Source organism: Pinus tabuliformis, chromosome 6 (assembly GCF_031772625.1).
Source record: "Pinus tabuliformis cultivar Carrire ecotype Pingquan chromosome 6, CPIR1, whole genome shotgun sequence".
In the NCBI taxonomy this organism is placed as follows: Eukaryota; Viridiplantae; Streptophyta; class Pinopsida; order Pinales; family Pinaceae; genus Pinus; species Pinus tabuliformis.
In genome coordinates this window covers 1,940,699,957-1,940,712,953 of record NC_142292.1, presented here as the reverse complement: position 1 = coordinate 1,940,712,953, position 12,997 = coordinate 1,940,699,957, and the positions used below count along the sequence as shown (strand labels likewise).

General features: G+C 41.9%; 1 pseudogene; it reads right to left on the bottom strand.

Moving 5' to 3' along the window:
• Positions 1-11,553: 11,553 nt before the first annotated feature.
• LOC149266951 (putative aminotransferase TAT2 pseudogene) lies at positions 11,554-12,758 on the bottom strand (annotated as a pseudogene).
• Positions 12,759-12,997: the final 239 nt, after the last annotated feature.

The window sequence follows — 12,997 nt, the reverse complement described above, 5'->3', positions numbered from 1 at the left end:
GGAGTACAGGTACAGTGACAAAATGTTGTTTAACATATGCCCCCTAAAGCGTGAAGGCTGAACTAGAGTGAGGGATGAAATGCTTTATGAATCAATGCGGGGAATCATAGTGTGTCGTCAGATAACCTGCAAGCAAGTATAGATACCTATACATAACTGGAAACTCTACCAAATGAAGCATGAATCATGGTATGGATGTAGCCACCCAGAGAAAGATCATGTAAATGGATCTAGGTATGGGCGCAACCATCTGTTAAAGAGGATCATAATGAAACCAAGGTATGGTCACAACCACCCAATAATGAGAAGGATTACATATGATAACTCATTGTATGGTCATAGCCATCCATCTGAAAGAGACATGTATATCAACATAACCATGTCACATCACTTCGCAACATGGATGTTTGTTATCTAAGCCCTGGGCCTTGCGCTCCAACACTACCCGATCAAAGTACAAATTCTAACATGCGAATAGATGTGTTGATGTCAAACATGCTAGAAAGTCGCTTGATTACCAATCAATGATGTAAACTATTAACAAGCGCAAGAGAAACCGCCAATACTAAAAATGGTCCTCAAGGTATTATCAACAAAATCCACAGAATATGAATAGAGGAACTAAAGTCGAACACCAGTGAAATCACTCAATCGAAAGCCGATGATGTTAACTTGTCATCGAGTGTGAAGAACTTGCCATTAAGGCATGCAAGCTCTAAGGTACTCGAAGGGAGTCTCTCGGTCAACTTCCTAGATAATAAGTTGAAGTCGATAGGAAGCGGCTATGTTGAAGGAGGGCCATAATGCATCCCACATAATCGACATGAGAGAAAGAGATGCAAAATGATTTTGGATGATACAAGGAATTAGGAGTAAGTGTAACTGCAAAAGGAGAACTCTTGAACATATCCCCGACATGACTAAAAGTTTCGCAGCTTTTGATTCCATAGGATCGATGGTCATGATGATGTGGTAGAGATCAAATGGAAGGAAAAAATGAACGGCCTAACCCAGTAAGGTCAATGATACAAAGGAGGATATCCCAACTCGACACGAAGCAAAAAGTGTCATGTTCAACAGTGAGCTACCAACACAACTGATTAGATTTCAAAATTTTCCCCCACCATTTCTGGCAGGTACCCTAACTATTTTTTAAATGCAAGCTTGAAGGGGATTGCATATGCTTGCACTGTAAGTTCATCCTTTGGATGATTCCAACCTAGTAAGTTTAATGAGCCCTAGGAAGGAGAAGGTCGTGTTCCTTATGGTGACGAATCCGATGTCATTTAATATTTTAACGAGTCTGACAAAGGTGTAACTTGGTATCCTTTTCATGTTTAGAGAGTTTGAAAAAGACATGGAAAATAAAACTCCACATAGTCTCTTTTTGTACATTTGTGTCTCTCGAGCCTAAAAAGGTAGAAAATGATACTTGAGAGAACTACTTGACTATTTCAGTAAAGGAGTACCTTTTTCGTAAATAGTGCATCCCAGCTCGAAAAAGGGGTAAATGTACATTGGGTGCATGAGGTTTCACATCCGTTAACGAGTTCGAAATGACAGGGGCTTGACAATCTTTTCATTTTTAAAGGGTCGGAAAAGAGCTTAAAAGCAGAACCCCCATTTTATTCTCTTTTACCAGTCAAAAAGGAAAAATACTGGAAAATCTTTTCACATGAGTTTTACGAGTCAAGAAAAGAGCTGAAACGTGACTCAACATCATCATCGAACATCCAACACCTGTCACTAAACAAAAAAGGTAAAGTGCATTATCCAATTCTTAAGGAAAAATAGGTCAAAATATTTACAAAAACATAATATTTCATGAAAAACTGAATAAAAAGGAGGAAAAGTAAATATTTTTTACCATTTACTATTTTACCTTGTTGTGAAAGACATTTTACTCACTTTTTCCCTAATTGTTCTAGAGCATATTGCGGGAGATCCAGGAGATCATTCATCGAGCTGCCAATTACAGGTAAGAGCCAAAGACCTAAGCTTCTTTTTCATACCATTTATTCCTATTTTTAATCATTTTTGGGACTTTTGAGGGAGGATTTCTTAAAAGTTTTTCACCCTCGGTCGGCGTGAATTCCGAGCACGAAATCACAGTAGCAGAGGGTAATTAACATGGCCTATCACGCCGTTGGCGCAACTATTTTTAAAATAGGCATGCTGACACATGAATAGGGAAAAAAACCTACTTCCCCTCAAAACTACCGTTGAAATTTGAAATTTATCGTTCAAAAATTATTATTGACTTAAATATATGGTTTTTACAGGAAAGAATTGCCGAAAATGGTGGAATGGTAAGAACGTGAGCACAAGAATGTGGAAACACAGGAACTGAATGATCCAAATTCCCTGGAAGCTTTGAGGGCCTGTGCGCTCCTCAAATTCTTTCTCACGCCAGGGATGCGGGCCCAACCTGAGTTGCTTCGATACTTGAGTAGTCTCTAGGACATAAATTGGGAAATGTTCATCATTGGTGACCGAGAGCTGGAGTTAGAAACTTCAGACATATATTTCATCACAAGACTGTTCTAAAGAGGGGAACCAGTCAACTTATATGGGTCGCGACCGATTGGGGCAAGCATATCCATGTTGCTGACCGAAAATTGCCCTGAAGTCCTCAAATCCAAGAGTGGCAAGATTGAGATTTCCACCGTTCAAGATCTGACACTGAGATTATTACTGTTGACTATCAATAGAGTGGTAGGGTCCCAAGCAGTGCATAAGACTAATAAGTCAAAAATCCTATATTCCATTGACTCCACAACACTGATGATATTCAATTGGGTGGAGGCCATGAAGATCAACATAAAATGCCAACTGACCAAAGCTAAGGTGGGGAATTTGAAGCAATTTTGCTTCAAATCTATACTAGTGACCTTTTTCTTGGAACAGGTGCCATTGTTCGAGTACCAATTGACTGAGGTAGATCCTCCCATGCCACACGACCCGTGGATGCCCCCCTAGAGTTGTTTGATGCCCAAGATCACTGGGGGCCAGCAAATGTTGTACAGACTTGCCTTCTTTTCATGGCTATGATGATAGAAGATCGTCATGGAGGACTAGCCATATAGTGACACGGACTTCCATGGAGATAAGACATGCTGCTACCAGATGGAGAGAATTTTGACAATGAAGGTAGAAAATCAATTTTTTATTTTGTCATTTTTTTAATTGTTATATATATATATATCTATATATATCTATATATATATATATATATATATATATATATATATATATATATATATATATATATATATATATATATATATATATATATATATATAGATAGATAGATAGATAGATATATATATGTTTTTATAACATTTAACTTTGTTAATGCAGATGTTGGACCAAAACATCCTGCTAGGATGTCCCTAATAGCCAGGCGCGTCACCTACCCAATTGATGTTGTCACTTCTTATCAGGAGGGGAGTGACAAGGAAGAGGAGATCATGAGGAACCTTGAGGGTTTAACTCGTGGTATCCCAGAGTATGCTCGGGTGGGAGACATTCCTCACCAGTACTAGAGACACACAGTGGGAGTATCAGATTGGATCCGCCAATTGCTGACTCATGCTGCACAAGCCATGTTGTGCTACCATGATCACCATGCTAATTAGTTCATAGGTCCAGCATTTACATTTTCTGAGGCCTACGTGTGTCAGATATAGGAGGCCTGCGAGTGCCGATGTTATTTTGGACAAACATATCATTTTTTGGGGTTTTGGTGTATCAAACACTATCATATATATATATATATATATATGCTTTATTGCTTGCTTACTATGGTACAAATGATTTGTTTTATCTTTTCACATGTTTCGTAAATGTCTATCCAACACATAATTAGCTAATGCATTTGTCAATGTATTCATGCATCTAGGAATATGATGATATGTAATATAATCAAAATGCCTTTCCAGTAGATGAATATAGAGATACATTCTCAATATTTGAGGGTTTCTGATGGAATATTACCTGTTGAGTTGAAGGATGACAAACTGTGAATCCAGGTTGACAACCAACTCTTGAATGTCAAGAGAAATGGCTTTTGACAAAGGTTCAATGACCGCATTGTATTCAGCAATGTTGTTAGTTGTGTGACCTAAACAAATTTCTTAAAGATCAATCAACTCACCGTGAGGATCATAAATAGCCCATGCCATGAATGATAGGTTCCGGGTACCACGGAAAGCACCATCAACAAAATCAATGTGGGGAATCATAGACATCTGCAAAACAAGGAAAACATAGTAAATAGGAAAGCTATTTGAAAGGTAACACACCAAACCATACCGCACAAAAAATTAATGACACACTAATGTACACAAGTAACCATGCAAGATGACCTAATCATAGTACCTCTTGAGGTGGGAGTCCATGCTGGGACTCGAGTAATCAATAAACATGAATGAATGCCAAATTTTTATCATTGACATGATGAGTAAGCATCGACTCAGCCAAATAATAGAGGAGAGCTCATATAAGGCTTTGCCCCCATGCCCCCAGGAGAGGGAGGGTTATGAGTCAGATAGAAACCTCATTGCAATAATGGGAAATTGGTAAAAACTCGGGGAGGGAAAAAAATCATGAATTCATGATGGGATAAATGTGACCTCATTTGAAAGATTTTGATCATGTCAGGAAAAACTAACACATCAATAGGTAGCTGAACTGCTCAAAACACATAGACATGGTCGTCGGGCTAGGCAAGAACGAGGAACCAAGATGAGTGTCAGTCCAAGGTGGTTCCTCAGGAGACATTACTTCCATGACACCTTCGTCAGTAAGGAAAGTCTTGGCTAAGGGATCAAGTGATTCCAAAGCGCCAAGCCACGGGGATTGAGAATACGTATCAAGAGAGGTCTTCGAAATAGAAGAATCATAGGATGTAGAACTTGAGGCTGGAACAATTTCCACGTAATTGATTTCAGCAGGACTCAATGGCATGACCCCACCCCAGGTATCAACAAGATCTGGTGAAGGTATGATCCAAGGATCATATTTTACCGAGAACATGTTGATAGAGGCAACATGAGGAGGTGGGAGAGGAAAAATTCCCATTAAGGTGGAATCTTTGAAAAGACATGCCCCCACACTCTCATAGGGAGCACCAGTTTGGTTGATGTACGAAACATTGCCATCCAAGGAGGAAGAGGCAAAGAAGGACAATTGGTCGATAGTGAGAATCTTTCCTTTATGGGGAGAATGAATCACGTGGAATGCGAAGGAGGGTACAACATGCATAGCATGGGTCCAGCTCCTGCCAAGTAGGAGATTATAATTGAGATTAGCGTTGTTGGCTTAGTGGGGCCTGACCCAGGTTCAGAAGTGTTTTAGGCAGGCAAATCCTGGTAATACTGGCCATTTCGGCAATAATCCACGGAGCGCGGACTCAGGTCTCACTTGAAGTAGTATGGGAGGATGCTAGAACCAGGTTTCCACACCCTAGGGATGTCTTGATGAAGTTTCTGAAGGTTCATGGTCCAAACTTGTGCACTTGCACTACTCTGCGTAGCTGTCTATCCTTCGTGACCTGGGCCACTATCTCTGCGCACCTTTGTAATCGCATGAAGAAAGTACTACCCTGATCTCTATTCTTACTGCGCTATTATATTAGTGCTTAACATGACTTGTGAGGGCCCAATATTCTTATTTCTTCGTTCAACATTCAGGTAAGTGTGCCTAGTCATAAACAATATAAATGCATAAAGATAAACAGAAACATAGATGCATAATATTCTGAATCAAACTTATCTTTATTAGTATTTATTTTCAAGTAAAATCCCGCTTACAGACCTGACTCTGCCCTGCACACTCAGATGCAGAGGTCCATGCACTTAGCTGCGGACTCTACTAAGCCTCTACAGACTCAGCTGCAGAGCCTCTTCCTACTACTATGACCCAGTACACTTCAACTTTCACTCTATGCTCTTAGCATGCCTTCACTATTCTATCATTTTATTCTCCACTAAGCTATCTTTACACTTAGAGCCTCACTCTATTTATACAATCCCATGGTCCACGGACCATGGGTAGGCTGACACAACTTTACATTAAATTAAAATTCTTAGGGAAGAAAACCCTATGACTCAATTATACAATTCGTGCTCTGCACCCGTACTTCGCGGAGTCTTACAATACAATTAACCAAAACTCAGGCTTTAAGCCCCAAAACGTGTTGTAGGGGATCCCATGCCCAACAAGCCCCCAACACAATCATCATGACTCATCCTGAGTCACTCTGTTGGTGTGTCGATCTTCATGTGGAGTCCATTCAACAAGTCTCGCGCAGCTTGGGTGTCCGTGGCACACCGTTCCGCTATTTATTGTACTTGATGCACGCATATATCTGAACCTTCGTGAGCAGGGTCATATTCTTGTCTAACCACATAAAGTTCCTGTATTTGTGTTAGCTTTCCTTCAATGGTAGTTGTAATTATGAAAGCCTCTTCGATCCATGGTTGGATGCACGCTTTAAGTAGGGCTTCTTTTTGTCATGCGACATCTAATTGGTCCTTCAGTGCCCTTGCCTGCTGTAGTTTAGCGAGTCGTTGAGTAAGGATAACCATTTGCATGGTCCCCCGGACACTATCATACTCTTGCTGCAACTCACAAGCCTTTGTCTCTAGGCGTTGTAGGTTTTGATCTTCCTATAGGTATGTAAGCATTGTCAGTGCTTGACCCAACATCTTGGTGCAGTCCTGTACTGCTTGGCCAATTTGCTCCAAACCCATTTGGATAGCGTGGGTGCATTCCTCTCTGACTTTTAGGGGCATGGGGGGTTGTACCTTCAACCATAGCTTGGTGATCCATAGGCTCAGCTCCAACTGAACCTTCGTCATTTCCTTCGTGGCCTCACAGACTCCGGTTGCCAATCTGTGGACCCGCTCTGCTGTTGGTAGATCTGCCGGCACGGTCAAATCTAGGATGCTCCTACATGCATCCTCTACCACCTGCTCCAGTTCGTAATCCTGTGAAACCAACTCATCGTGCTGGAGGCTGAGCTGATCCATGTTGATTTTTTTCTCATTCAAGACCTAGATCGCGGGGCCTTCCCTAGCGTGGAGCTCTGCGATGATCCCATCCTATAATTGGTGTAGGGTTTCATGTGGCAGGGCTGCCAAGTTTAATCCGACACCTTTCAGGCTACTCATTGCAGCCCGGTCAACCTCACTTGCTGTTGCTAGGGCACCTTCGAGCAACATGAAAGGGTTATCCCTACGGGCGTGTAGCGCCTGTTTGGCCTTTGCAGTTCCTGCTGCAACGTGCAGAGCCATTGTACCTATTTTGGGGGGGTTGTTCTTGTAAGCCTTGTAGTTGCACATTGAGCACTCCCAACATAGTGCTCTGCTCCATCCTCATTTCCTGGAGTGCGTCCTTTATGACCTCGAAAACCGCTTCACCGAGGTCAAACAAATCACCTTCTGTGAGCTTGATCGGATCAATGGACGTCTTTTTCACCTTCACCTTCTTCCTGGGAGCTGTTTTCTCAGGCACGCGCGGCCGCTTGATTTGGGTCGATGCTGAACCAAGGTCTGCGTGCTCTTCTGTCCTATCCACTTCCCCTATCTGCTGCCTCGTGGACATATCCTGGCCCTCCTCGAGCTCTTTTATTGGCACTGTTGTGGTTTTTGCCATCTACGCCACTACTGCTGCATCAGTCGTCTTCAGCTATGTGGCTACTTCTTGTTCCTGGTGCCTTTTTTCAGCCAACTGCGCATCGCCTTATTTCTTTGCTGGGCTGCGGCCTTCTCCATTCTTGCGAAGTCCGGGGCATGCCACTCTAGAGGCCATCACTCCATTACTACGAAGATTGCATCATCCATTGCGATGAATGGAAGCTTCACCCATTGCTACACTGGATCCTTGTGCACCTAGACATGAATGTTGTGCAAGTCCACCTTAAACTCTGCAAAGCTCTTTAGAGTGGCGTACACTATGTTAGACAATCATGGCCTTCTATTTATCCATATCTGGATGCTTGCCTCCATCAGCACCCAAAACACCTTGACTGCGTGAATCCGCTTTGCATCCTTCATGGCCCAGAGCGAAGCATACTTTGTAGCCTTAGGAAGGTGTTGGTCGTTTGGTCAGAACTGGCTCTCTGCTGGTAGTTCACTTGCTGCCAGCAAGATGGATAAGAGCAACCAGGTGTAGTCGAAGGTCTTACCCTACTCTTGGGCCTCCTTGTAGTTTATAAAAAATTCCTCACAAAGGAACTCAACCCAGTTGAACTGGATGCCCTCCGCACACTGTTTGGCTAGTGCGACCATAAGCACTAGTACTTCATCTGCACGTCACTTCTGCATTACTTTTCCAGCCAGGATCTGGGTGGCGATGCACATGCCTTATCCTTGAAGCTCGTGATTGCATAGTTGCGCTTCTTATTTTCCAGCTTATATTTGGTTTTCATGGCTTCCGCGAGAGCCAAATCACTGCTTTTACCAGCTATTTCCTTAAGGTCCCTTCCATTGCAGGGAAGCCAAGAGATCCTATGAATGAGTTCTACCATCATGGGAATAGGCTCCTCTAGCCATAGATACCCATCATGCACCAGACACAACAGCTGCTTGATGATGCAAATGGTGATGGGCACGCGGTGAAATTGGGGTATCCATCATAGATGAAGTAACCAGACTTTCTCCACACCGCGCAACCATTTTTGTGGCTCCAACGTGATCACTGGCCCCTCCACCTTCTGTTTCATCAAGCTTTCCATCACCATGTGCAGGAACTTCTCGCTGTCTGCGAGGTCCCAATCTTCAAATTTCATGGTAGGCACCTGTCCAAGGGGTGGACCTTCAAAAGTAATGTCGTTAGGGAGGAGTGGGGTCTGGAGCACACTCTTCATGGCCTCTAGGTCTTTGGCCGCCTTAACTTTCCCCTTCCACGGAGGGACATACCTGGGTAACTTTGTTGAGAAAGGCATTGGTGGGACATCCTCCTCCTCATCGTCTTGTGCCACTATCTAATCAATTATCACCTATAAGTCTTCCTCCTCCTCATCAGATTCGATGGTGACAACTTTTCCTTCTTCTCTCATTGACAATTTGGTGAACCGTGGGTTTCTTTGGGATAAGTGGACTGGTCCCATTGTCTACTTATCTCTCTTCGGCCCGATGTTTGTGGTGATTTTGGAACTTCTGGCACAAGTGTCGCATCTCCTGTCTCCTCATGGACCATATGGGGCTCCACGGCTTCGGTGATATCTTTGGCGAATCACACTCTTGGTCTGGTAGCAGTCATTGTGTTTTCATGGGATCTATTCAGTCGCACACTCAAAGGTAATAAGGGTGCTTGACACTAACTGCTCTGTAACTCCTCAACTCTCAACCAACCAAGTGTTGTCTTGTGGCTAGCCGCAAGGGTTTTATAGCATATTTTGACCATTCCCCCCACTTCTAAATCATGAATTCCTTCTTGGTGGCAAATCGTCCCAAATCTAGCTCTTAATTCCTGTCTTAATTTCCCGTCGCCCACTCTTCTTTTCCTTAAATTAGACATCTTATCATGAAAAGTGACACCAACGGTCACCTCCCAGCCTACCCACGCATCAACTCAGCCCCCTATGCATGGGCACGACCCTTGTGACATATTGGTCCTGTGCACAACCTCCCTATCGCGTAGCTCCCCTATAGACTCTTTTATAGTCTCGCACTATCTTTCAACTGCTTGGAACACTGAGACTATGCTACCTACAGAAAGTGAAGTGGTCGCACCGCCTGTGCGAGGCTTCAATTCACCTTCCATCCCGGTCCATGAGTACCCCTCAATTACCCTTGCGATAGTTATTGTCGTGCATTCCTCCTGTTATCTCAAAATCAGACCCTGGAAGGCTGCAGTCCAGGAATATTTCAAGTAACTGTTTCAAACCAATCTTTTAGCTAAGGCTTAGCCTCCTTAGCCTGAGAGGGCTCTGTCAAAAGGTTTAAGATTTGTGATTGTGATTGAGATGGCTAACGCCTTTATGAAACAAATAGAAATGAGGCTGGTAAAATCTAAATTAGCAAGCATCCATTGGGTTCATGGAGTCAAATATCATTTAGTATCAATAGTGAATTGGTTTTACAATGAAATCAAGGCATTTGGACTTCAATATACATAAGGTACAATAGACATAACAAGGACAGTATATGAGTACATGAAAGAAGTTAGAACACAGTATGTGATTTCCAAGTAATCAAGTACTCATCAAACTGTAAATAACAAAAAAGACAACAAGAGGAATGCATATACTGAAGTCACTATGATTCTTGAGTAGCAAAAACCATCACTGTATTACTAAAGGAATAGAGTTTTTACATAAGCTTGACAACAGGATCTTTTACATAAACTTCCCTTCTATATATAGAGTTCCTCCTTCTACATTAAATGAACTTGAGAACTACTTCTAATGACAACTATTTAGCTTTTAACTGCCTATTAAATATAACAAACTTCCACTAGACCTTCTAGATATCTAAGTCAAATAGGACTCTAATTTCATAACAGCCTTGGTCTACAATCATCCTTGTTCTCTGACATCTGGTTCCCTTCTGGTTGTGGCTGTGCTGGATCTTCAAGGCTCCATGTTGGTCTTCAATGTCACATGTTTTCCAATGCCCTGAAACATAGGAAACTGCCCCCTGTGTACCGGTCTTTAGTTTGCCTCAAGATGTTCGGATCCAACGAAGTACATCCTTTATCTTTTAATTATCCAAAATGGAGCAGACTGCCACGTTCTTGATGTGCTGTCCACCGTTTGCATGTGTGAAAGCCAAAATTCTTGCAAACTGTTCCAGATATCCTGAAGTGTGGTAAATATGCTCACTTTATGACAAAAATCTAAAGTAAGATTCGTATGCATATTATCTCCACCTGTCTTGACCTGGTTGAATCTTAATAGCTTCAGCTGATGCCTTGCATACCTTGTAGACATTCCCCTTTCAAAAATACCCACTCATATTCAAAACCGGTTAATTGAAATTAGGTTGTTTAGCTTTAGTAGTTTCGTAGCGCGCTACGAAACTGCTGAGGCTGTTTAGCTTCAGTAGTTTTGTAGCACGCTATGAAACTGCTGAGTTATTCTAAAAGCACAGCTTCAACCAAAATTTTTCCATTTTGATCCTTTTGCTATCTTGAAATGTCTCTTTTCATGTGATTTGAAGCTTTTCAAACTGAATATATATATGGACCCCATTCTTCAAGGTATGTATGGAATATGCAACCTTGGCATTTGTGAAAGAATCTTCAAGTAACAAGGAAGAAGAGATGTATGCCAATCATTGGCAATGAAGACAACATCCTCCTCATAAGGTCCACTAAAGTGTTCATTGTTTTGCTCTGATTTAAAGATTGTTCAGTTGTTGCCACATCTACACAAGGCAGAATGCAATCAAGGGCGGTATCTTCTATTGAAAGTGCTTTAGTGTGAATATTTTTCCCATTCTTTCCATATGCCTCCACATAACACCAATCATCTATTGTGCCAACCATTAATGAGAGATTATAGACAGGATTCCAGACAGCTGCAACAACAAACCTATCTGGTGCCTAGTCAATTAAATGGGTTGCAATAATGCTTTCAGTTATCTGAAATTTCCTCAGAATACCATCTAGATCACATGTCACAAACCAACCAATCTGCCAACCAGGAACCATCCATTTCTTTGATATGCTCCCAAGAGTAATTACTGGTACAGTTGATGCAAAGAATCCCATTGCAATGAATGGCTTCTTACCAAAGACAATATGAGCATATACTTCATCTGAGATTATTAACAAACCTAACCTTTTTGCTGTCTCTGCAACCTTAGCCAAATGATCATGGGTAAAAGTAGTGCCGCATGGGTTGCTTGGATTGATAATAACCATTGCCATTGTGTTGCTGTCTGCAATTGTATGAAGTTGATCTAGATTGATTTCCCAACCCCTTTCTGGAACTGAATCATAATGTATTGCTTCAATGCCTTTATATGCCATTAATGCTTTATATGCTGGAAATATTGGTCTTGGGGGGAGAATATTTGCGCCTTCATGAGGCAAAACTGAGAGAACCAAATCAATTTCTTGTGAACAACCACAAGTCAGGTAAACATCATCCTCGGACAGCTTAAAGGGCAACCCATGAGAAAGATAATCTGCAACTATAACATTGTTATCTCCTGATACATGCCTCCAAAAATCGAATAGCCATGTATTAAAGAATGAAATGTATATGTATTAGGGTGATATCCCAAGGCTGTCATCTTCTTGTAAGCTTTCTGGGCATCATTCATTAGGTGTGCCTTGCAGAAGAGGTGGATGACTGAATTCCAATCATGTGTCCCAACAGTGACTTGTTGGTTGTCATTAATTTCATTTAACAAACGGGCCACCAAAATCGGTTTACTTTCCTTTGCAACTTCATTGATCTGTGATTGACAGCTATTACTAAAGGAAGAGACCTTTGCCTCTCTCATCTCCTTGAAAAGGTCCAGAGCACCATACAGATCCTTATTTGCAAAACGTGACTCAATAAGAGCATCATAACAGCTCCCATCGAGCTGAAACCTTGCTTTCCTGACCTCCTTGAGAAGTGCAGAGACCTCCGTCGGTCACTAGGCTTTACAATAAGCTCTCAAGAGAGAAGAGTAAAGCCCAATACCAACTGGAATCTCAGTTGCATTCATCTCATCAATAATATCATGTGCCGGTTCGCCATGACTGCGGACTTCGACCAGGGACTGTGCTTGTAACTTCTCAGCCTTGAAAGGCATCGGAGAACAAATGTGCTCCTTTTCAATTTCAGTAATAATCTCACTGATACTAAACTTAATAGCACCAACTTTTAGCAATCCACTATTTGAATGCTTTGATTTCTTTTTGCTTGAGAGGGATAATGATTGTTTTTTTAGCAGCCACAACTAGCTTCAAGCCTCGGAGCATATCTTCAACGGCATCCTCTATTGCACGTAATTGTAACCTATGGAGCACAATAATACAAATGTCAGAACTT